The sequence below is a fragment of the Saccostrea echinata genome, unplaced genomic scaffold (assembly GCF_033153115.1).
Source record: "Saccostrea echinata isolate AGI-Se365-2 ecotype Australia unplaced genomic scaffold, CSIRO_AGI_Sech_v1 ptg000009l, whole genome shotgun sequence".
In the NCBI taxonomy this organism is placed as follows: domain Eukaryota; kingdom Metazoa; phylum Mollusca; class Bivalvia; order Ostreida; family Ostreidae; genus Saccostrea; species Saccostrea echinata.
The window spans coordinates 30,171,472-30,198,485 of NW_026889758.1; the positions used below are offsets into that span (position 1 = coordinate 30,171,472).

Here is a 27,014-nt window from a genome sequence, read left to right on the forward strand (position 1 = left end):
TACGTTTATAAGTTTTGGAAAGCAGGTATATAGAATTTAGTATTGACCTGTTTGTATAGAGCAAATTTGCAAGAGAACCACACATTTTACTCACTTAAAGTCCGTGAAGTATTAAGAATTCGTTTAATTGCTTACCTGGAAATACAAAACAAACATTTGCGTTAGGGTTATTTTCCGATGAAAGAAGAAAGGGTGATGAAAGTTTCAATAAGGCTTTAAGTTTTGTATTGGTCTACTTTGCTTTAAAAGCATACAGTATCTCTTTTAATTATAACTCAGTACAAAATATCATTAATGTCATGGATGCAAATTTAAAAAAATAGAAAACTAAATCAAACTACTTAAGAGCTTTGTAATCTTGATTATGTAGAAAAATCGCCGATGTTTATTATTTAATCAAAAACCATCTCATAAAACACAGCAGTTCACCATGGCAAAATGTGATTGAGATACACGTGTATTAGGTGCTCTTTCTTGTTATATTGCTTCCTGGAAGAATTGTTATGTAACAGCAGTCAGATGTGCAGTGAGTTTATTATGTTAAACCGTTAAAATGCCAATTTTCTTTCAAAAATCAATAAGCATACTGTTTTGACATAAATGAAAATAATATCTTTCAGTCTAAGATAATAAATATGTGCTGTTTTTCACAATCCATATGCTTCGAATCAATTTCTTTTCTCTCATAGATCAAGTTCATTTAAAAAAAAAAGATTTTATAATTAATGCATGTTCTGTAACAGCCTGCGATATAACTGCAGGATAAATAAAAATTGATCGCAGTTGTAGATATTTAAAATAACTTGAATCATTTCGTATACGATATTCAAATATGACGGTAGTGCAGAAGTAACTCGGAACAGAAATATTCATATTTCAGTTTCTTGGGGGAAAAAATTAATATTAAGAAACCACGATCTTCTCTCTGTCGGGTGTTCAGATCATTCACATATCAATAACAAATACAGACACCTCTTGTCAATGAAAAAATCATTTTCTGATTTGGAACTCTATTCTGCATCTGCATTTCAAACCCTTGAAATGAGACGAGAAAGAATGAACAAAACCAAGAAAAAAAACCTTTTATTCATTGCTAAGACAAGTATTGATTGCTTCCATTTTTCTTTAATGTCTTGAAATATACCGGAAGTAGATACCGGAAGAAACTACACACTCAAACAACAACTGCATGGTAGTTACTTGCGTCACGCATTATTTATAATGTTCTTAGAGGACCATTAAATTAGAAGAGTAAATAATGAAAATCAATTGATGAATTAAATTCAAATCTATTGAGGGAACAGTTACTTGATATTTAAACCGTATACACTTTTCTGCTGCCAAGTTTCACTTTCTCTTTACATTAATGCCCGTTAGATTTTTCAATTACTGAATATTACAATTTTTTATGACTATTTTTTCTTTCACAATAAAACTCCAAATTGGAAAACTTTGTTTGTTTTGAAGGAAAGGCTACCCATCCCCCATTTTTACTTGTAAATGAATTAACAATTTTTCTTAAGTCCCAAGCTGCCTTATGTATCGATATTAGATATATATATATATATATATATATATATATATATATATATATATATATATATATATATATATATATATATATATATATATATTGTTCTTGTCCCTTTCAAACTATTTACCCCCAAAATTATTATAATTTATTAGTATATACATTTGATTTAATGACACACAAATAACACAAGACACTAAGATACTAAACATCAAGGTCATTGAGACCCTGAAGATGCTGATTTTAGAGTCAAAATCAGCAAGCATTTCATGGAAATTCATATATTTTTTAAAGGCTTTTCGTATATTGTTGATAGTGCACAAACACAATTGCAATTAAAACACAATTAAAAAATGATTTCGGACACATTAATGGACTTGTATCCAAAGAAATCCTTTTCCTTAGCTACGGGTTCATAAATCCTTATGAAAATCAATGATTTTTTTTTACCATTTTTCCGGGAATTTGTTTCCTGAACGTGATAAGATATTTTTGGTATTTTGATTAGCTGATTTATTTTAAGAATGAATTTCCGTATTCTCCAAAAATAAAAGGAAATTTTCTGTGGTGAAATTGCCATGACAACGGGAAAAGACCACAATCTGATATCAATACTTATAAATTTTGAAAAATTACAAACATGTATATCACTATATACCATCGGTGGAGAAATGGATGCTAAGTGGGTTTATTTTAGGTCATCTATATGTCATATCTGTAAAATAAAATTGACAAGCAACTTTAGTAGAAAAAATGTTATAAATTTAAAGGTCAAACTGTGTGTCGAACTTGCAATTTTAAAGTTTTTTAGAAGGGTTGAGGGTAAATTGAATACATATACAGTGTCCATTATTATGGTTCTGATCAAATCTTGATCATATCTTTTCTATTGTTGAGCAAGAAATGCACATTCAAATTGTATTTTATATCCCCCGCAAACGAAAACTGGAAAAAAGGGGGGGGGGGGAGGTTATAGTTATCACCATGTCATCCGTCCATCCATATGTCAGTACAATCTTGTCTTGTCCATAACATAACATGTCCAAAACAGCGATTGAAAGTTCATACTTGACAGTAAAATTGTCGATATTCTAGTAAAATAGTACAACAAGCACCCTGTCTATAACTTTAAATGAAGGGATTTTTAAAATGTTCAGTCTATAGATGAACGTTTGGTTTGTCATGACCTTGACCAAAGATCAATCGGGCACGTTTGAGGTCACTGTCAGAAAATATTTAACGGAGAGCCAAGGGAAGTTAATTCGTTATACAAAGTTGATTTTTCAGAGAATGTGCCAAAGCCTTGATTCAAGGACATTTAATATGTTAAAGGTCACTGCAGAAAAAGTGTACAATTTGTTCGTTACTTAACTTTCTGATGATAAGACGCTGGACGTTTGCGCTTAACACAAAGATAACATACGTCATGAGTGTGTCAGTCATTTGTGCAGGTTAATGGGCACTGGCAGAAAAGGTCTTAAATTTGTGTCTGGACTATATTTTTGTAATAAAAAATATATTTTGTGTAATAATGTAAAGAATGTGCTGCAGAAGTAAGGGTATAGTTTTCACATATAATATTTGTAGAGATAATCAGGAGTCGCAGCTGTACCTCTAGTTTGTTCAGATATGATGTGTTTAAAATAATTTCAATGTCAAAGAACCAGAGAACATGGACGCAAGGGTAAACACCAATTGAAATATTTTATAATATATCACATGACCACGTACACGTAATGCCTTTCATGAATATATCGAGTCGACATATGAAAGGAAGTAACTATAATAATTGTTAATTGATAATACGTCGTCGATAATCTAAATGTCGAGCTGAAGGCCACAGAAATTGTTTTCTTTTTCTCATGTAGAAGTTAAAAAAAAACCTGATTTGATCATTTCATCATTATTTTCGGAAAATGAATTAAATTTTATAGACGTTTTTATCTTTGATAGCAGAGGAAATGTATTATATGGAACTCTCTTTTAAAATTGTTCATGTTCGTGGATCTGGAATGCATGTTCCTTATAGAGGTATTATTATATTTCTTTTTGGAAATTCCTTTAAAATCTTCATGACTGATTGCTCATAGTAGAAAACCGTTTATTTGATCAACGAACCGACCAACATTGGGAAATTCATGATCCTTGCCCCTTGTGTTTCACATCAGAGTTTTGCTTGGTAGTTTCTTAACTTCTAGGTATATAGAGATGAATAGGGCTTTCACGAAAATTTATAGGTCATGTCTTCTAAGTACAGTTTTGAGACCCCAAGTCTTGAACATGACAGCAAGGAAGTCTCAATTACCCTTTCTGAAAAGTTTCTGCTTCATGTTCTATAAACCGCTCAGTCTCATTGGCTTAATTTGTTAATTACACAATATTTCAAGTTCAACTCTAATTCTGACACAGTGCAACTTATTGAAATGTGTATGAATTTAACTGGAATCTTGCAACATTGGGATAACCCAACGACAAAAACAACCATCTCCTTTTCTTATTCTTAAACTCCTAAACTTATTCCTTATTTTTATATAAATGTTACAAAGGTTCAAGGGGATACGTTTTTATTGAATACCATTAAAAGTAATTCCTCTTTTGCCTTTAGATCCTTGGCTTGTATCTTAAGGAACTCTAATTATCTTTTGCTCTTTTAGACAAAGAGTTCAGTCTGTCGTGCCATATTATATAGTGGAATCAGTACAATTGATCAGATCTATTGTTATTTTCCAGTAAGAGATTTTAATAATAGTTTGTTGAGGAATTAACAAGTTTATGTTTTGTTGGAGGATTCCAATAATCTTGGCTAATGTAGGATAACAAGTAATTTCCTTACTGCTAAGTCCCTCCGGCGCGCAGTTAATTTGACCTTTGTGTATTCGTTAATATAGATAGGTTTATCGATGGAAAAGAATAGACGCATAGGAAAACACGTCCACTTAGGTTAGGAAATTTTCATTGCTTTCTCACATGAGCTTTAGATTGACAAGTCCAGCATCACTCATGTACAAATGACATTGGCATTATGTTTGCTATTTTATAGGTTTTTTTTCTTGCAAGAGCATCTTCTATAAAGGCGAAGTCTTAATTAGAACATGGGCATCGAACGACTAATAATATAGTCATCAGTTTTATAAATGCAAGAACACGGACATTCCTTTCTTCATCTGTAGTAAAGAACAATACTTGGAACACAACAGAACGAAATTAGATAGGACGAATACAACACATTGCTCTGAAAATTTATTATTTTTTTAACGGATTTTTATGTCAGAGCATCTTTATTGTGTTAATTATATACAGTAAATAATATAAACATCAAGTGGACTTTATTTACAAATGATGTATCTCCATGCAAAAATAAAGCTCTAAACAATCACAATAACTGAAAGTATCTTAACCAAGGGCAGATCCAGGAATTTTTTCCAAGAGGGGTCCACATCAACTCAAACAAATGCCAATACTCGGATTTTTTTTTTTTTACAATTCAAAACTAATAATAACAAAAACACGAAATAAATTAATAATAATAACTTGACTAAACTTTGAAAAACCAAGGGGAGGGGGGCTAGGAGATGACACTTTTCTAAGACAGTTTTCTGATGATACACGACTCTCCTGTACCATTTTATGAGGAGTTCGTACTTCCTAAGGGGTCAAAGGTAATTTTTTCATTACTTTAACTAACTTTGAAAATTTTTCCGACCCCCTTCTAGATCCGTCCTTGTAAACTTTTCAATTAGTTTTAAAGATGCCAAAACCATGCCTCGCGCAAACAGCCAGTTGCTCTCTCTCTCTCTCTCTCTCTATGTGTGTGTGTGTGTGTGTGTTCGATATAGAATAGTCTCTACACAGAAAAAAAGTCAAGCTAATTGATATCAGCTTCAATGAAAAATATTGACTGCCATTTAATTTTCAACTACTGACCAGCAGAGATTACAGTTTTATTGATTTTGATTTTTATCGTGACGTAATGGTTTAAAGTAGTGAGTTGTCGTTCCTAATGTAGTGGCGCTACGTGTCCTGGTCCTTGTGATACTTCTGCTTCATAGTAAACACACGTGAAACAATAACGATAAGAGTACATACGCGAGTAATAAGTTGACTTAGAACACAAAATAATGCCCAGTAGTTGCTGCTGTGTACCCGGATGTCATGAAAGAGGATGGCATCAGTTCCCGACCGAAAAATCAAGGAGAGACAAGTGGATTGCTTGGACGAACACACGAGAAAGTTGTGGGAACCTTCGAAGTCTGTCGTTGTATGCAAACGACATTTTAAACCTGATGATTACGTGACAGAGACAATACAAGGTATTGTGAATCAAAATTATACGTACCGTCGCTACTTCCAAAAAACGTGACGTCACAATAAAAAAAACAAGGGCACCGCAAAGCGTAGCATCCCCTTGCAAAGAGCACGAATTATTACTGCTTGATATGGTCCTTGTCATGAGGTATGTGGACCGCCGCTACAGTTTGATTTATTAATCGGTGCAAATTTAATTACTTGAGCAGTGATCATTATGACTGATTTCCAAGTTATAACTAAATGCAAGTGCCATACGTTGTTGCTATTATTGTTCAACTACAACTTTTGCCTTGCTGCAGTGAACAAAAAAGTTAAATAAATGTTGATTTTCGAAATTCTATTAATGATTACAGACAGAAAAATCAATTCTTGATCAGTGTGTTTATTAATTTTTCTGTGCTTCAATTTAAACAATATGGCATAGAATCGGAACTGAGACATCCCGTAATTGACGACTTAAATGTACGTAGGCAAACTACATGTATGTAGCTTAATATATAATGATTGGATAGTAAATGTTTACATGCTTAAAAAATACCGACAATAATCTTGGATACGAAAACGGAATTGACGACTTCAGAATATGTGGGTAATTCAAGCTACGTAATTAAATATGATGTTAACAAAAATTTCGAACCTTAGAGAGGCGCGTTTGGTCGTCTCACTGGGACAGCATGGCGTTGCGGATAATACAAAGCATGCCAATCCCAATCCAATTTTAAATGTTAAATGTATTTGTCATTCCAATTAAAGAATAGAAGAACTAAAAGACATATGTAAGAGAGCGAGAACCCTTTATTTGTCATCCATTAATAAGAATACGACATTTCCGAGGCATGTGTATTGTATTTAGATGTACCATATATACGAAAAATAGATACATACGATCAACAATAGATATAAATCGATATCGTTGTCATTCCTACTGTTGATGTATATTTATGTCCACAACAATAAAATATTTCATTTGCATTTTCTTAGGAATTGTTCATCGACATTCAATATATTGTTTACATGTTTATGTTACGTTTGTCCCAGAAATCCCGCGAGATTTGTATATTTTCCGACTTTTTCACAAAAGAGCGCACAAAGAAGTATAACTCTTCCATAGTGGAAATAGAACGTAATATAGCACACAACTCAGTTATAATTTACACTGGAATAGCATAATACTGTATGTTATTTTATTATCCCCTTGTTCAGTTTTATTTATGTGATTGGAATATGAGAAGATCAGACAATAGATGAATACATTAAAAATATACATATATCAAGGCAACATTCGATCCCGTGCAAAGTACGTCACTTCCGTTTCGCACTAACTAACACACCCACAATTGCGTTACTATATCCCCTCCAACGTTGCGAGGGGATAACAAGGTAACACAATCCTGGCAAGATTCGCTAGCACTGCATGGGATACAGATTATTTATTTCCGAAAATTTCTTTCCAATTAGTTGCATAGTTTCAAGCCACGGTAATTGCGTTCATTCTATTTCCACAATCTTGTGAAAATGGAATTAAAAAAAAAAAATCCCGTGACTTGGTTGATGAATCAATTAGTTGATGAAAGTTAATAAATGAAAACCAAAATACTATTTTATTGATTTGATATGGTTTTCTTGTAATAAAACAATTATTGACTGTCTTTTCGAGCAATATTTATTACGTTAGCTACCTCGAGAGGAAAAATTTGCCCTACGCTACGCGTCGGGTATATTTCATTCCTGGGGGTTTACATAATCTATAATGCCCTCAACCCCAGTCAATCTAGCGCTTCATGAAAAATATGCCTACGTGTAAGTCTGTGTGATTTACACACCAATAATTTACACTAAAATTAAAAACGTTCTTTATATTTACATTTTACATGTTTAAATGCACCAAAAATATACTCAATGTTTGAATTTCTCGCTGCCCTATTTTTCTTAACGTCTCTGTAGCCTCATTGTGACGCGTCACTTTAGCGCGAGTTTGTCCGTGTATATTTCTACGCGTGAGTATACACAAAAATAGTTTTCAAATCAATTTCACAGTTGCTTAGTAGAAAAACACAGCTAATATAAATATTTGTATATAAAATTATCATTGCCAGATCACTTGGTAGAATAAGAAAACAATGAAGACCAGTACTATTTTCCCTAGTCATTACTTAATGCCAGGCCTGTAAGAAGAAATTTCATGGAAGGGGGAGGGGGCCAGACCCGAACAGAAATTTCGATTCTTGACAAGGTAAAAATAAAAAGGTCATCAGGGGTTAGTATTGGGGGGGATACCAAAAATTCTTTAACATATATTGGCATATTTAGGGGGGGGGGTGCGCCTCCATGTACTAAGAAAAACCCATTTTCTGTGAAGGAATTAGGGAAATACTGTAAGATTCGACTATTCCTTATTAATACATTATGTTTATTATAATAGTATTCAAATGACGTAATCACAGGCTATTAGATCGCTTTAAAAAAAATAAGGTCTTTTTTATACACCCCAATTTTTTAAAGTCGGATTTAAGCGATCCAAAGGCCTGTTGACGTAATGTATGAAACATGCATACATAATCTTTTTAGCTGGATATAAGATGATGGAACATCCTGCTTTTGGTAAATAAAATCGAATTATAAATTTGGAAAGTAATGTGATGAAGTTTATTTATGATTATAAATTGTAGCCCAAATTATGGATCTTAGGCACGTAATTAACATGTATTATATTAAGGCTTTAGAATTTAAATGATTTAAAACTAATTATAACAAAAATCATTTTTGTCTCTATGGGAATTAGCACAACAAAAGAAAGGGAGTAGTTATCCCACCGACCTAATTTCCCTAACTTTACAGACGAATTGTCCACCAACTGTATAATTTGATTTTTGATGGAGATGTATTTGAAATGGATAAATTGATGTGCACCCAAAACCATTACTTCACATACTGATTTAAAACGCATCTTCAATAATTGTGTCTAAACGAAAGTGTTGATCATTTGTAGTTATTTCGGTTAGTGCTTCAAGGTCGTTCTGTACTGGTAGCTTAACTGATAGTTCCTAGTGTCCAGACAGCAAAATCTTGCAATCGTATAGCAAAAAGATGACCATTTCAGGAAAGCATTGACTCAATTTGGATTAATAAAACTGCCAAGAATAGTTATAGTCTGTAAACAGGGCATATTTATCGATCAGTTCTAAGACGGGAGCAATATATTGGAACGCGATCGTCCATCCTTTAGCATTATTGATGTTGCTCTAGCTTGTACACAACAAATACAGAGATTTTCGAAAGTTGCTGAATAGAATTATCTGTGCAGAGATATCCTTTTTATTGTCACTCTTTGAAATGTTTTTGTTGACGCATAATAGTGACGTCTATAAGCAGTTATTTCACATACAAATCAGACATTTATGAACAATGAACCTTGCTTGACAAAACTTGTATAAAATTGCGTTCTCTCTGATGTAAAGATATGAAGAACAGGTCAGATTGAGCCAATGTATATACAACGTACTTTGAAGTGGCAGGGGCTGATCCAGCACTTTTTTAGGGTGGGGGTGGGGGTGGGTGGCCAGGTGCTCCCCCAATACACTTAAAGACTAACATACATGGGCAGTAAAACATCCTTTTTATGCATACTTCCTTTAATGATTTGTTTGGATAAAACGCTGCTATTGTAAAACAAGAATGTTATACAGATATTGAATAGATATGAGGGAAATAGCAAATTTATGGTTTCCCGAGGGAGGACACTATTTCCGGAGGCGACGAACTCCCTGAAGGAAATAGTTTCCTGCCGAGGGGAACCATAAATTTGAAATTTTCCTCATACCCATTCCATAACTGTTTTATTATACCGAGACAATAATATAATAAGAGACTAAAATTGATTGATATCTAAAGCAATTCCAGTGTGATTTTGACATGACATGTCGAAATGTTTTGACGTCATACTTACATTGTGAATAACATTACGTCACAGACTTGAGATTCCTTGAACGCTCCGCCCACTGAACATTTTGATTGGTTCAAATATTTATTAATATTAATGAGGGAGTAGTCTCAGGGAGTAGCTCTGATTTTACAGGGAGTAGTCCTCAGATGGGGGAAGTAGTGCCTTCTCAGGGAAATGGAGAGTTTTATGGTATTCATTTTACAAAGAGTAAAATAAAAGTAGAGGTACATGTACAATAATTCAAACTAATTAAAACTGAGACTAACTATTTTTGATACGATGTGTTTCATCCAAGGCAATGATAACTACGTTATACATATATCACATGGCTTCGACGGTGACATACCAGAATATTTGCCCTCAAGGTGACAGGAAAGCTCTTGAGTGTGATGTCACGCGATGCCGAAGGCACTCTTATAGAGACGTCACCGTATGTCGGTGAACGGCTTCAAACAGACCTATACTCGGCGTTTAGGGTCATTGAGCAGTGAGGGTTCCTTATCGTGCCAACGCCCACTGTGACACGGGACCTAGGTTTTTAAGGTCTCATCCGAAAGACCCGTGACTTTCACTTTTAGTGCCGAAGTTGGCTAAGGATCAGTCACCTATGTTTACGTCTTAGGTTTGACGCAGCGCGGCGAACGACAATTGCATGACAATGCCTACCAGTTGTTACATATCTCCTTCGTGACTCTCTCGTGCAGCACAAAAATAAGGTGTTAAGTACTTAGTTTTTTGACTTTTCAGCTATATATATATATATATATATATATATATATATATATATATACCATCATATTCAATAAAATCAGACAATATTAAATATCAAATGCATTTTGTATTGCTCTAATATCTAAACAGCAAGGGTTACCGGATATGTTAAGTCCCTTAAATCGTCCATCCCTTTTCTTACGTCATAAAAACGAAAGTCAATTCGTCTGACGGACTTGGAATTCTTTTAATAGATCAAGAACGTCTTTTTATCGCCCAATCTACCGCTCACTCGGTAAAATAGAAGCTGCTTCAATGGTTTGGGAAAGCCTGTCCAATTCGTTCCATATGTTTGAACGCTGTAGGTTCGGTCAGGATCGGTATGTTTAGTTAAGAACCCACATTTTTCGTATCAATTTTCAATGCATTATGTTTTATGATGATAGGAAGCAAAACTCTGATATAAAAAAATAGTTGACAACAAAACAGATGATTTTGCCATGAAAAAAGTATTAATTTCATTGGTTTCACTTTGCTACTATGAAGCATTTTGATTAATAAAATGTTTAATTAAAGTTCAGTATCTCATTTATCGTAGGTTCTGCGTTCATCATAGGCAAAGGGGATTTTAAAAAATCAAATTTTGTATTTTAGAAGACATATTCTGTATTCATAGCTTTTCTAGTACTCGTGAACTGCAAACAACTTTTTGTTGCTTGACAAAACTTCATAGAGAAGTGCTTATGTTAGAATTCCATCGATATTTCGTTTATTTCCAAACAATCTAATCTTGCCACAACACCATTAATAATTAAATCCCATCAAGGAATAGCTATCGACGTGCGATTCTACATCAGATTCCAACTGATGACTGTTATTTATGACATGGACCTCATTGAAGTCTTATTTCGTTCTATCAAACAAAACTAAGTCGAAACTTCTTTAAATAGTAATACTGCAAAAATTAAATTTAAAAAAAAGGTTATAAAACACGTGAGAAATTTTCTTTGAAAAAATCATGTAGTTTGATCACATAGCGAGTCAGGAACATCTTATTTATTTAATGATTGCAACTAATAGGCATTTTAGTATGCCTGATATATTATTTGTAATATATTTTCAATATTCGTTATGACAAAAATGAGAATACATGTAACACTGTAAATATAAAAAAAAGAGACAAGCAGCGATGATGAAGAGGTTTAGAAAAAAAAAATTAAGCATACACATGAAATATTCTAGATACTCTACTGGAGAGTCAGACATTCCTCTATGGAACTTGAGGTGAATAACTTGTAAAAAAAATCAATATTTTATGTCTGGACAAGGTAATAACCGTAAGGCTGAATGCATATTACTGGTGACAAAGAAGATGGGCGAACAAGGCGAGCGAAATGCCTATAGTGCGACAAACATGAAGGTGAAAAATTAAATCTCAATTATAACAAAATTTTCTTCGATATTTTATTTAACATTAAAATATAATTTATGTAAAATCTCCACAATTTGCAAAAATCTCACAAAGTTTTGCCTATGAAATAGCATAAACACACTAAAGAGGGCAAAAAGGATCATTTTCTCATATTATAACACTATCCGAGAAATGCTTAAGTCCATTTAGTCAATGGTCATTATCACAAATATGATTTAAATGCCACTATTCATCAAGAGTTATGTAGCATAGTGGGTAGCGTGTTGGTCTCAAAGGAAAATGATACGATTTTTATTGCTAGGGTTCGAACACCGCGAGTACCATATTTTTTTAATAACAAAAAAAAAATCAACTTTAAGTACCCTGGGCAACATTGTTCATCGAAATCAAAATACAATAAATAGAATTGTGTATCTTATATTAGTTTCGTGTTCTTGTGTAGCAAGTGTTATTGAAATTTGACGAAGGCTGTAAGAGGATTAGTGTTTCAAAGAATTTCAAAGAAATATCCATTTTAAGTAATCATGGCAACACCGTTTCTTGAATTCAGAAACTGATTTACAGAATTATATATCGTAGTACACTGTCTCTGTGTACAAGTATTATTGAATTGGAACAAAACTGTAGAAGGAGTGGCCTTTTGAAAGAATTTCAAAGACATTAATTTTCTATTTTTAGTAACCACTGCAATATCCGTTTGACGGAATCAAAAGTCAATAAATAGAATAATGTATTTTATACTGTGTATAGGTTTTTGATTTCGACAAACAGGTGTTGCAATGGCTACTAAAAATAGAATTCTCTTTGAAATTCTTTCAAAACGCTATTTCTTCTAAAGTTTTGTTGCAAGTCAATAAGACTTGGTTCACAAACACGCTACTAAGAAACATAATTCTGTAAATCAGTTTTTGAATTCAAGAAACGGTGTTGCCATGATTACTTTAAATAGATATTTCTTTGAAATTCTTTCAAAACGCTCTACTCCTTTAGATAGTTTTCAGTAGGCCCAAATTAGCAAAGGTTGTTTCCCGTTGGCCGCCATATTGGAGGTCAACATGCTCATATTCCTTCATTATTCAACCAACTTTAACTTTTTATACTGGCCATTGTGGGGTAGGAAACATTGTTTTTCTGAAAAATATACATTTCTTAAAGCCTACTTTATTTCATAATTTTTATTCTATAAAGATTTTCCCCCCAATATTTCTGCTACACCCTCTTAGACTTGGTAAGACAAAGAGGAAAAATTACCAGCTTGACCAGCAAGATGGCGGCCAAGGGAAATAACTCGGAGAGAAAATACGTCATATGAAAACTATCTATAGTTTTGGTCCAATTTCAAAATGACGTGATACACTAGTATACTAAGACACACCAAGTTCACACAAGTAGAGCTTCAGTCTCGTCAGAAACGTCTGGTTGATGTTTTGATTTGTGAAATTAAATTCAAATGGCCTCATAAAGAAAAATAAAACATGTTCGTTCAAATACCCCTCCCCCTACACACACAGTAGGAGTCCAAAGTATAATCCAGATATGATCCATAATCACAATCATAAAAATAAATTGGTTAAATGAAGAAATTTTGTTTTCAAACACTGACTGCTTTTGTTCTTTTAAAATGAAGATATAAATTCTTAAGTTTATTTAATTACTTTAGTTTATTTAAATTCTTTAGTTTATTTAAATTCTTTAGTTTATTTAAATTCTTTAATTTATTTGTTCAGTTCTCCCGAGTTCAAAAGCTACTTGTGTAAAATTTCAATGATTTTCTTGTTGTTTTTCTTCCTATGTTTTTCTTGTCAGGCGTTAGCGTATACGAGACTGATAACAGAATTATCTAAGGTGTTAGGTAAATCATTTGTTTCAGGTTCGTTGCTGTTTCTTTCTCTTCGGTGTGAATGATAAATAGGATACGGACACTCGTAAAACTTCATTTCGATTGACAGAATTAAAACTTTACTTAGTGATTCACCTCTCTGTGTATTGTAGGGAGCTAAGGTCCGTAGAATCTGCTTGATTGTATAAACCTACTGTAACCACAGGCCACAGAATAGAGAACCAATAGGATCAATACGTGTTTGGAAGAATTCAGCCCTAAGTTTTGTACGGTTGCCTTATTCAGTTTTCTTTTATTGAAAAAAAAAAGGCTGGAACGTATACAAGATTTAAAACAGTCAATTTATATCGACAGAGGGCATCATAAAAATGTAGTCATTTTTTTCATTCTATTTCTTATTTGGTCCTCTGATTTGATATACCTTGAGAAATTAAGTAAAAAGGGTAATTTTTAGCATATAAAAATAGCCTTCAAAAATTGTATTGTCGCCAGGAAAATTTTGACAAATGGTGTAACCCAAAATGTGTCGTTTTTGTCCATTAGATCACTTCATGCTTTTCAGCATTTTTGTTTAGCTGTTTTAAAGAGTACTTTCTCGTCCTAGAGGATATCTGTGCAGAAATGCAGCATATGTCGCTGTTGTACATTGAGACTACTCAGTGATGACGCAGTGCTTCCGCTCTTGAGACGTGTTTATTGCATTTCCTGCGATGCATGTTAAACAGAGTCAACAACGAGCGCTTTCTATATGGTAAAAGGATAATTAAACGCACGAAGACCAGGATCATTAGTTCTTTTTTCCCCGTAGAACACTTTAAAAGCCTTCTTATGTAATAGATTCGATAATTCCAACAATATAATTTTCAAGCGACACTCCCCTTTACCTTTAGATTATGCTAAGAATGATTTGTTTTGGAATCGCTGAGGAAAATAATGACGTATAATTGTTAGTACTTCCTATCCTATCTAATAATACAGAAATTATTATTTAGCATCACTTGAACATAATTTTATTTTCACAAATAAAATCTAAGATATCAACTTTGCTTCTGTTAAACAGCCAATTAATATACATGTACATACCCAAGTAGGGCTAAATGGTTAGCGATTTTACCATTTTGCTTCGAGTTTTTGTCTCATTTTACAAAGATTTAATCATTTCTTAAAATTTTGATTATTCCTTTTTTAAATTAAAAAATAAGCAGGGTGCAAAACTTTGAATAGAATATCGACCTACTGTTGTCATATATAACGTGATTTACGTAAAAGTCTAAAGGTCGAAAATCATTGCAACCTGTATCGTACGAATATAATAAAGAGAAAAGCGGTATTTACCAACGGTGTTCAACCGCAAACGTCAATATTGCAGCAGAATTCTAAGCCTATCCAATGTTTATCGAAACAGTCCTGTGCATGGGGAAAAAGTAAGAATCGATCTTATATTCTTTTATTTTTTGCTTTTTAACTCTTCTGTAACATGGTGTAGATGGTAGGCAAATGAAAATTTCACCCAACACAAGATTCAATTATACATTTAAGATCGATGATTAGGAGGTTTCGTTTAATTATTTCATTCTTAAAACGGGAACAATCAATCATCGTCAAAGATCGTTAAACTGCTATGGAGAAAGAATTTAGATTAGAAGAATACTCTAGATAGAGAAACACATTGGTGAGTATGTGTGTAAAATGTGATATATGAGTTGTGCAAGCGTTATCACGAATAAGGGAAATCCCAGGGATTACATCAACAGTGATTTACACGTAACTAATAGATAAGAATCCTGATGGACTCGTCGAAGCAGTGGACTTTTGTATGATACTTTTGGATACGGAAATAATTTACTTCTTTTTTTTTTAAATCTCATTCGAAGGGGCTGTTACCTTGTTATGGATCCTTTATAAAGGTACTCTGCAACATTTGATTTAAAAAAATCACCTTTAACGACAAATACATATTACATAGAATTTGTAATCATTGTTAAAATTCAAGCATATATATTTCCCCGCATAATGGGGCGCTATATATATGTAACTTAGCAAATTGAATGAGTATGTACGAGGAGTCATTATCAAGTCTATACTCTGCACTGGAAGAGAGAAAAATAATCAGGGGTAACAAATCTATAGTCTGTTGAAATCTACTTGATTAAAGGCATAAACACCTTAATGGAAATTAAAATTTAGGTTAGCTTAGTAAAATAACTGCAATACTAATACATGCCTTGATTTACGAATGACATTACATCTGAGTAGATTTGACCTTAGCATTTGTTCATCCAAGGATGTGCAGTGATAATGATGAGAAAATTGCTCATTATCGGAAAATATCTCAGTATCTAGGTGGCACCTGCTTCTTAAAAACAAGGTCTGACACGACACCAAATGCATCAACTTGATAAAAACGATGATTACTTGATTAAATGTTCGATCATTTTGCTTGAATATGCCAAACTGTGTTGATGTGTTTTTCAATTGTTTGGACATACGTTTATTCTGGGAAACTAATGGTTCTCTTTAAATTAAAGCAACACAGAAAGACTCAAACTGCTCGATTGTTTACTGCTGTACAGCTTCCCGTGTAAAAAATGATTTTATTCCTGATAAAAACGAAGTGTAAATCTTGCTCAAAAAACACAAAAGTGATTAGGTTTCATTTCGAAAATAGAGATTGGCTTAAGGTTGCTGCCATATTAGTGAGATTACTAGTAATTATTTTAATTATTAATGCAAGCTTCAATTAAAGATTTTTTATATATATGTATACAGACTAATAACAAACTTTCATTAACACTTTTATTCTACTTTCATTGAATAGAAAACGAGGTGTTTGGGAAATGCACATTAATTTATCATATATTTAGTTATTAATACACATTTTCCGCCTGTCCGATACGGGTGGCCTCACAGTGCCCAATATCAACGACCCATTCGAAACATTTATCAAGTATCAAACCGGCGTGCAAAAGTGCATATCAAGCCATTTGCTTTACGCTTAATTATGTACCTTGATTATCTAGGAAATAAACAACGTGGCGTTAGGAAGAGCAACTGCTCTGCTGGCATATTCCTGCTAGCGCATGGAAAATATGTTAGCAGAACAATTGCCATTCATAGCCTTAACCATAATATTTATAGATATTGAACTTCTTTGATCAATAAAAATCGGGACAAATACCCCCCCCCCCCCCAAAAAAAAAAACAGCTGACACCTCCTATCATTTATCATCCTCTCTAAGTTACTTGTACCATGGGTTTTCCTCATTTTAATTTGTGGACACATGTATAAATACTTTTACTTTTATTTCATACATAGCTAAAGTAGAGGAACTAGAATATTAAGATTTTTATTTACTAATAAATTTTAGAGATGGGTATCGCCAAAAATTTCGTATCGCGATATATCACAACTTTTCACCAAAATATCACGATAATATCACGAAATTTTTACAAGCAATTTTTACAATGATTTTCAATGAATATTCATAATTTTTCCTAAAAATGTGATGGAAAAAATAATCTCACTATTTTTTATTTACATAATATTAAGCAGATGCTGTTCCTTTACCATTTTAAACATTTTTTTACACTTCCTGTATTGTATTTTGAAAGATCGGAGAAATAAAGGAATAATTTCTGGAATTTATAATTATATACCTAAATACTGGTATTTTAGTCTCCGTATACACGTATCTTGCAAATTAAAATTCACGATATACCGGTATACCGATAAAATCGCACATCTTAATAAATATATACCTAAGGCATTCAGAATTATTATTACATGCATGTTAACTTTGCGTACGCGTTTAAGTTGATCACGTATAATAGCTAAAATAGCTAGGGCGAGTTGTCTTTGTGAATATGACGAGTTGTACCGACGGTGGGCAAGTTCTGGATGGGTTGCCTTGTCCTAAGAGCGAGTTGTCTTAGGGAGGCACTGTCTTTCATTCTGACGCATGCGCATGCCGACTTTTTCAATGCACCGGTTAACCTTGCTTAGGTATTTTCTGTGTGGACTTCAGGTCCACCCAGTAAGCATATGTGTTTAATTTGGAGACATTTTAATTGTTTAATTTTGAATATTGCTTAAATTCAATTTTTAAAGAGTTTGAAAACAAGGGTTATCAAAATATCTTATTTCTTGGTTTTAGATTTTTATTATAATCTATAACTTCTTCTTTTTAACCATATTTCCTATATTTACTCTTGGACAGCTAATATATTTTGCAGATTTCTCGATGCGAGAATTTGACGATGAGAGCGATTTCGTTTATTGTATCTTTGCAATTGCATGATACAGGTTTTATAGATGAAAAGAACAGAGCATATGCAATTAAGTTGAAATCTACATGTAATACAATTTATTTACTAAAATTTTTTTGACTTGATAAGTTTTGAATTTGGTCCTATTTAATTTTAATGAAAATTAAAGGTCTTGCACATGCACCAAACATCCTTAGTTGACTTTGTTAATATTCATTAGGCTATTATATCGTCATTTGAAAATTACATCATCTTATATTTTGCAGATATATACATCTGACATAACCATAGTGTCTGTACGGATTGTTAGTAATTTCTTTGAAAATATTCTTTTCTTCTCCTGGTTATTAAGCAAAGAAACTATGTGCATAGTTATGATGAGCGTGCTTCTTCCAAAATTGTGAGTTTCATGGCCCAGGTCAGTGGTTCTGGTGTTAGGGTGGAGCTTTATTGATTATATAGTAAAAATGCATTTAAATAATCTTCTCTGCTCCCGGATATTTAGTAGGTAAACAAAGTGCATAGTTATAATGAGCAAGAGTGCTTCTTAAAAAATATGTCAATTTTTGGCCTCTGGGTCAGGGTTGTGGTGTTGGGCGAGGAGGTTCTATTTATTATATAGTGAAAATGCATTATTTCTTTGAAATAAACAAAATAAGTGCATAAGGGCCTTTTCCAAAATTGTGAATTTCATTTGCCCCTGGGTCAGGCTTTCTGGTGTTAGGGCGGGGCTCTATTGATTATATAGTAAATATGCATTAATTCTTCGAAAATTTTCAACTAAGTACATAGTTTTGATGAGCAAAGGTACCTCTTCCCAATTCGTTAATTTCATAACTCTGGGTCATGGGTTCTGGTGTTAGGGTTGGGCCGTGTTGAATCTATAGTGAAAATGCATTCTCTCTTTGAAAATCTTCTCTGTTCCTAGGAGGTAGAATAAAATCTGTAATCATCAGATTGTCCCAGCTGATTGTCCCTTTTTGCTTCTGGGCAACATAGCTTCTTCTATCAGTATATTTTGTTTCATACTTCTGTGGATCCTTTATATTGTTGTATTTATTCAGGTGACTGTTAACACACTAGACTCTTGTATTTCTATTTAAACTCTCCATGTGAACAGGGCAGAAAAATCAACAAAATATATGAATTCACATATCAAACATTTTAAGTGTATGATTAATAGAATATAACATACTAAAATCCATATCATATCTCACATCAGCTTTCGGCCCTAGCTCGGGTTGATAAAGGGCCACCTGGGCTATGACATATGATTGTGAGTTTGGTATTATTCTATGTTGTTTTTTTTTAGGCATTCGACTTTAACATAATATCAGATTCTGAGGCATTCTACATTCTACTATAGCACACTAGTTCTGGAACATTCTACTTAAACAAAGGTCGCCCGCGTGGCGCAGTGGTGAGAGTGTCTGCTCTAGAGTCGCGAAGTAAAGAGTTGATCCTTACGTCGCGAGTTCGAATCCCACTGTGGGACGTGGAGACCGGCCCTTCGGATGAGACCGTATAAACCGAGGTCCCGTGTCGCAGTAGGTGCTGGAACGAAAAAGATCCCTCACTGCTCAATGGCCGTAAGTGCCGAATATATAGGACAAAACTTGCAGCTCTCCACCGGCAAGTGGTGGCGTCTCCATATGAGTGAAAATTCTCGAGAGGGACGTTAAACAACATACAAACAAACAAAACTTTAACAAAGTATCATTCATAGAATTTCAAGTTCTGTGACATTTTCTTCAATAGAATATCAGGTTGTTGGATGTATAACCTTAAGAGATTATCAGATTCTAAAACATTCCTCTTGATAGTTGATAGAGTATCATTTTCTGCGACATTCTTCGTTAATATTGTTTAATGGAATATCAGGCGCTAATACGAGTGCCGCCATTGAATTGTTACATGTATGGCTAATTAAAAGTTAAAATTTACTGTGTCGAATATCTTGATATACATGTATGGGGGTTGGGGATTCATCCTACCTTCTATCTCTGTTGCACCTACATATTAAAAACATCTCTAGAAGATGCCAACCAGTAGTAGATGAACTGTTTGAAATCAAATACAAATGAGATCATAAACGACTGATAGTCAGATAAGGATTCACGGTTCACAGGGTGTTCATTGAGCAAGGGGATGTTAAAGTTATGGTATTATAAAATGCTTAATATCTTTATGATTATTTATTCAATCAATTTTTTCACAAATTGGTCAAATCTCGTAAAATTTCAACTGATTTATATGAATGCATAGTTTATTGATAGACAACAAAATTAATAAATCCTGGGAAAATCAAGTAAAAAAGGCAATGGACTCCTAATATATATGTCAAAAAAGTTATGTTTTACGTTAAAACCTGACTTCTACATCAAAGAGCTACATATATACATTCATTATAAGGTATTGAAAATGCTTGTTTGAACTTGGATATTGTATAAAATTAAATGCACTATCAAACTAATGTTTTTGTCTTCAGACTTATAGTGTTTAATTCAAAATTTATCAGCAAACGCGGTACTTAGTATCAATTCATACAGACCCTCAAAATTGTATTAGAAATACATTTTTGCATAGATTAGACTCGGTAGAGTCGAATAAGATTCTACCGAAAGAAATATTTCTGATATTTCACTTTGATCCAGGTGATAAAGCATGAAAGGTTAATTTGAAACAAGTTTGCAAATTCTACTTCAAAGGGAAAAAAACGAGGCTGAAACGCGTTCAATATGTGTGCAGTACTTTATTTTTAAAGTAAAACAAGCTAATTTTATATCAAAGCAAATATTATAACGATGAAAATAGCCTATCTTTAAACAAGTTTTGGTTGGGTTGTTTCGTGCAAATGTTAATATTTTCTTCTGATCACATTCTGTTATAAACTACACAAAAAGTGGAGTTTTATTGAATTTACATTTGCAAATAATTTCTCTTATATAACACTATAATGAGCAGTCCGTAACTATCAGTGTATAAACTGACTATAAATTGATTGTAATGTCATACTTTCACAGTGGGTTGACTTACTCAAAGCATTCAATTTATACCGTTGAGGTTTGAAAAAAATAATCATTCCATGGGTTTTAAATTATAATTCGCAAATATTTGTTACAAGTCAGTCACAAATGTAAATATAAGTAATAAGGTATCATTTTTAAATATATATAATAAATATTATATATATTAATCATAAATATATTTATACACAAAGTTTAACGCATTTAAATATCACTATATTGAATGTTATAAAAATGATAGGCACATTTGTAGAGAAAATGAAATTTTATTATAATGTGAAAATATATGAAATGATATTTTTTGTCATCGTTTGCTGTCGAAAATTGAAGCAGATTCATGTGTATAAGGCTACATAAATTTAATTCTCTGAATCTCTGGCTATTTTCTCCAAAACAGATGAGGGAGGAAGACTTTTTTCTATCATTTTACTGGCATAAAGTAGATAAAGGGGGTATTTTATATCCAAATTTTCAATAAAATAATGATGAAATTCTTTGTGGATAAAATACACTCTGTTTAAATATATTAAAATCAGTGTACTTAACATCTCTTAATGTGACCAAATAAATAAATAATTGAGGATTTTTTATCACGATAAAGTAATTATTGATAATTAAAATCTGCATTTTTGTTATCAATACAATCAGACACTGTAGAATTACAGTCTGTTATTTAATCAAGAATGCTCAATTTGAAATTGAGACTGTTTTCCCCCCATAAATTATTGAAACTACTGGAGTTTCAATGTTCAAATATGATACTCAATCAAAACTCTAGACCATAAACTGAGAACGGACTTAAATCAAAATTTAGATTTCGAATATCTTGATTTATGTTCAACAAGTTTGTTTGTAAAAGGTTCATGGTTCCAAAATATTCACATATAAACACTCAATTATTTTTTTTTTTGGAATATTTCTTAAGATAAACAAATTTGAAATATTCTCAGTTTACGGTCTTGGGGCCAAATTTTAAACTGTTATAGGGAAAAAGACATTTTCATGTTTACAACACAATTCAAAATATTTGTAAAATGCTTTTAGATTTTAATATTTCCTGTTGAAATTTTTTTATCATTAAGCAAGCTACCATTTCAAGTAAAGGACAACAAAGTTGAAAATAATGGTATGAAAATATATTGTTTTTAGGAAGCAAAGATCAGTAAAGCTATATACCTGTAAAGCACATGTGTAAATGTTTGAATTTTTGGTAGCACACCCTTTAAAACAGTTAAATTAAATAGACAAAGCAAATACATTATTGTTTAAAACTAACACCCTGTCCCGTGTATATTGCATAAAATGCATTTGCACCTACTTTTCTTTTCAACGGGCGATGGTTTGTTTTGATGTGATGATGAACATCTTGTATAAATTGTAAGGCTTTTGATGTCTGATCAATAAGTTTGCTTTATATTCATTGCTTATCAACGTAGGAACTAAACATCGTTGGTATTTTTTACACAAAGTGGCAAAGTCGCCTTGAAAATGGCTACCGGAAGAGAAAATGAGGGCGGATTTTTCCCGGATTTGTCTCCGCATTATCAACTTTTTATTTTATCCAATATACGATAAAATTTGCAATGCGGCTACCTCATTACGGATGCGGGCGGGCCTGAAAACCGTTATTTTAAATGTAGCTTAAAATTAGTTGTTTGCATTGGAGAGTTATACTCCAGATTCTTAAATACTTAAATTACTGATTCTTGGACAGTGCCAATTCTCGGAAAGACTGTTTAAATTTAAAATACTTTTATTTTTTTCTGACCATGAATTATAATTAGCTAAACTGTCCGGTAAATGTCAACGGTTACCTTTCAGCATTTGGCACATCTTTGCCCTTCCCAGCATAGATGTGGTAAATGACGATCTGTTGGCTCTCTGTCCCCTGAACACAATGTACAACAAAGCCATCACTACTTTTCTTTCATGCACACGTGCTTTTGTTTACCTCTGTTAACATACGCTTGATTGGTTTTCACCGCGTGGAGAATTCTACACGGGAGATCACTCTCAGTAACTATTTTATAAGTGAAAAAAACTCATGTATTAAGGTCAGACGACACGTTCCTCAATAATATATAATTTTTTTCCCGAGAATTTGTAATGGAAGTATTGTTACTTAAACAAGTTTCCTCAACAAAAGTTAAGGTACCTTACCAGGCATCTGTGCAAGATGCCAGAGGATGCTACATGTATGTATAATAGAATCCTATTGGAAATCACTGACATTGCCAGTGTCACAGTTTTGTGTCTTTATTTACTTAGACATTTTAAAAACAGTTTAAAAATCGCAAGACAATGATAATTATGATTAATCTGTTCTATACTACGAAGAGACACAAAACAGATAATCGAGCAACGTGTCGTCAGACCTTAAACCTTGCCTTGACAATGTCCTTAATGCTTGCAGTTCTTTAAATGTTACTTTGATTTTTGAGCACTGCAAAGCTGTTTTAATGAAATAATTTGAATTGTTTGATTGAATAATTTGGCGCTGAGAGATACATGTATAATGATCGTCAAAGTATGACAATTTTCTCTAATTTTGCGTAATATGTTATGTGAAAAAACCCCATTAATTTTTGCGAGATTTAAAAAAAAATATTATCATTAATATTAACATTTAAATCTTAGACGATTACAAGAATCTGCCGGATCCAAAGATAATATTTAGAAAATCATTTTAACTGGCATGAATTCATATAAGTAAACTCTACCAAACGAACTGTCGATACGAAAATGATATTATTTGCTAATTTCTTTGCCGAAATACATTAATCCGAAATGAGAGTTATCTCGCTTGACATATTTGCATCAAGTAGACTCGCTTTAGTGTATGTAAATAAAAGCCTCCATGAATTATGCAGGAATGCACGGGTGAATAGAAATGTATGAAGATCAATAGTCAATGAAACATATACACAGCACTCATCTCACTGAGTTACACATATAAGATGACGTATCAAAAGTCATCTCACTGAGTTACACATATAACATGTCGTATCAAAAGTCATCTTACTGAGTTACACATATAACATGACGTATCAAAAGTCATCTCACTGAGTTACACATATAACATGTCGTATCAAAACTCATTCTTGGAATTCCCAGAAATGCTAAATCATTTGAGTGCAGATTATTGAAGAGCTTAAAGAAAAAAAATCTGAACATGTGGATCGCTTCCCTTCGGGTAATGACAAATGTAAATATTTAGCCTTCCATTTTGGCTTCCAGAAAGATGGTTAAGTAATATTTATCTTTGGAATAAAATATGTTGTAGAGATAAAACTCAATTCTATCAAAACGTTATCAGCACACATGCATCGAACTTGAAAGATCTGGGGAATTGAAAGATGCAAATGCTTTAATTAACTTTTAGGTATACCAAAACAACCTGGAAACAGTTGCTAAGCATGATGCTGTACTGTACTTTTTTTAATATAGCATTCTTAATTAAAGTACAGATAGTCTAATGCATTTCGAGTTAGGAACCAGAAGTTGCTTTTGTGAGTTTGAGCTTGAAGTTTATGTTGGGCATGGAAAGAACATTTCAATCACAAAATTATCAGATTATGGCACAATTACGATAGGAAAAAGTTGTTCGATAAGTAAAAAAATATTTATAGAATATCGACTTTATATGAAGCTGCTAGTATACGCTTTCATTTGTATTTTCTCAAATAAAGCTTTTATATGCTATGTGGTCTATATAATGTAAACTGATTTAAGAATACATGAAATTCTTGTTTCATATTTTCTCATTCAAACTGATTTAAAGATTTCGAAGTCGTGAAAAAGATCACATGACCTTAGCCTTTCCTCAGTTTCATTACTGAGGATATTCATTACTCAGCTTAAGTTTTAAGTCATGATAACCTTCTTTCCCAATTTATCTTAAATATTTTTCCTGCTGGATATAGGAAGGAAATGAAAACATTCCAGACCCTTCATTTGAAGGCGATTAATGTTTAATTAGCAAGATCTGGACACCAAGCACTGTGTTCCGCATAACATGGATCGATTTCTCATTAAAGGTTAAAGTCCTGCGCTATTTTTGCCTCAACAGACTGTTCATCTGATCAAAACATTATACTATTTTTTTTTAAAAAACAATATATTATTTGCAAGATTTTACATCACAATGAACTTATATTTAAATATTATTGCTGTCAACTACTGCCAAAAATGACCATATCTTTTAAGGTGTTACTATCTCTTTGAAAGATACATGTACATACCGAAAACAAATTTTCTTATCTTGCACACAGAAATGTTACATTGCTATATTATGGAACGCCATAGCTGCCTGAAGGTCATTTTCATTTTATATGAGGTGGTATAACCTTTATGTGAAGTGGTTAAGTCATTATATATAGTGGTAAAATCATTATATTCAATGAAAACTTTATTATATGCAGTGGTTTTATCTTTATATACAGTGATAAAATCATTATATACAGTGATAAAATCATTATATTCATTGATAACTTTATTGTATGCAGTGGTTTTATCATTATATTCAGTGGCAATGTCATTATATGTAGTGGTTAAATAATGTAATGAAGTGATAATATCGATACATTATGTTGTAAAATCATTATATGCAGTGGTTCTTCCATTTTATACATTACTGATACCTTTCTGTGATGTGATGAATTCAATATATACAGTACAAACATAATTTGTGTGATAAAGCAATCATTACATTGTATGAAACCCGCTGCATGTGGAGTGCCAAGTTAATTTCATTCAGTGCGACACCTTTACATGAAGTGAAAAATCTATTATGTGCAGTACTAACATCATTATATTATATAGTAAAATTATTATATATATTCCTAAAATCATGCTTTGCAGTGGTAACATCTTTATATGAGGGGGTTAATTAATTATATGATGTTGTTAATTTGTTATATGATGTGGTCAATTCTTTTTATGCATTAGTCGTTTCATGTTATGCAGTGGTAACTTCTTTATCATCATCTAAACTGGTCCTCTTGCAAAAACATTTTTAGAAATACGCGGAGTTCCAGTTTAAAGAGTGTTTGAAAATAGGAAACCCGGCCCGTGGCAAAATAAAAGCCGGGACTATTCGAGATTTTTCAAATTTCTGATTTAAAATTTTTAGACTCTTTTTTTAGGCTAATGTGTTTTCGCTGTAAAAATTATACTTGGTATTTTAGATTTTCTTTACGATTTTTGGTTTCAAGTAAAATTGGTAGGCAGTTTCAATTTTCTGATTTAATATTTTATCCATTGTGCTATAAGTACTTAGTATTTTAGATATTTTTTTTTTTTGTCGATTGTTGATTTCCATGTTGGTAAAATGGGTAGACTGGGTTGGCGATATTTTATGTGTGTGTGTGTGTGGTTTTTTTTTTTTTTTTTTTTTTTTTTTTTTTTTTTTGGACATATTTGATAAAAAACTAATAAATTTAAAAATTATTCCGATGTTAAACACTGTATTTTAACTAAAAAAAACTTTTTCTTTTTGATAGTTATTTCTTTATTTGAAAATGCTATTTTTATGCAAAATACACATTTTCATTAAAAAAAGGATTATTAAACCAGATCCGATCATCCGGGAAGAACCTGGTGCAAAACACCATAAATCATTTCTAATTTCATAATATGCAAATGTGCACTGGTACATGTATCTATATGTTAGTAGATGGAAGGAAACTGGATTACGTTAAATATGTAATTTGTTTAATACTTTTTTCGGGGGGGGGGGGGTGTTAAATTACTAATATCAACTATTTATAAGACTGTTTCTAAGACTTCAGAAAACCTTAAATCACATTGAAATGCTTAAAATAAAAATTGCTGCATGAAAACATTTCATTTACAAGTTTCATCTTTGCCGTCGCCAGCGTGGCACGGTGATTAGAGTGTCTGCTCTAAGAGACGCGGAATAAGGAGTCAATCCTTACGTCACGGGTTCGAATCCGACA

The 27,014-nt window shown here is 32.5% G+C and overlaps 1 protein-coding gene across 5 annotated transcripts in view; it reads left to right on the top strand.

Moving 5' to 3' along the window:
* Nucleotides 1-27,014, top strand: part of LOC133182197 (potassium/sodium hyperpolarization-activated cyclic nucleotide-gated channel 3-like) — a 101,064-nt gene that overhangs the window by 32,609 nt on the left and 41,441 nt on the right. The window lies entirely within an intron of this gene.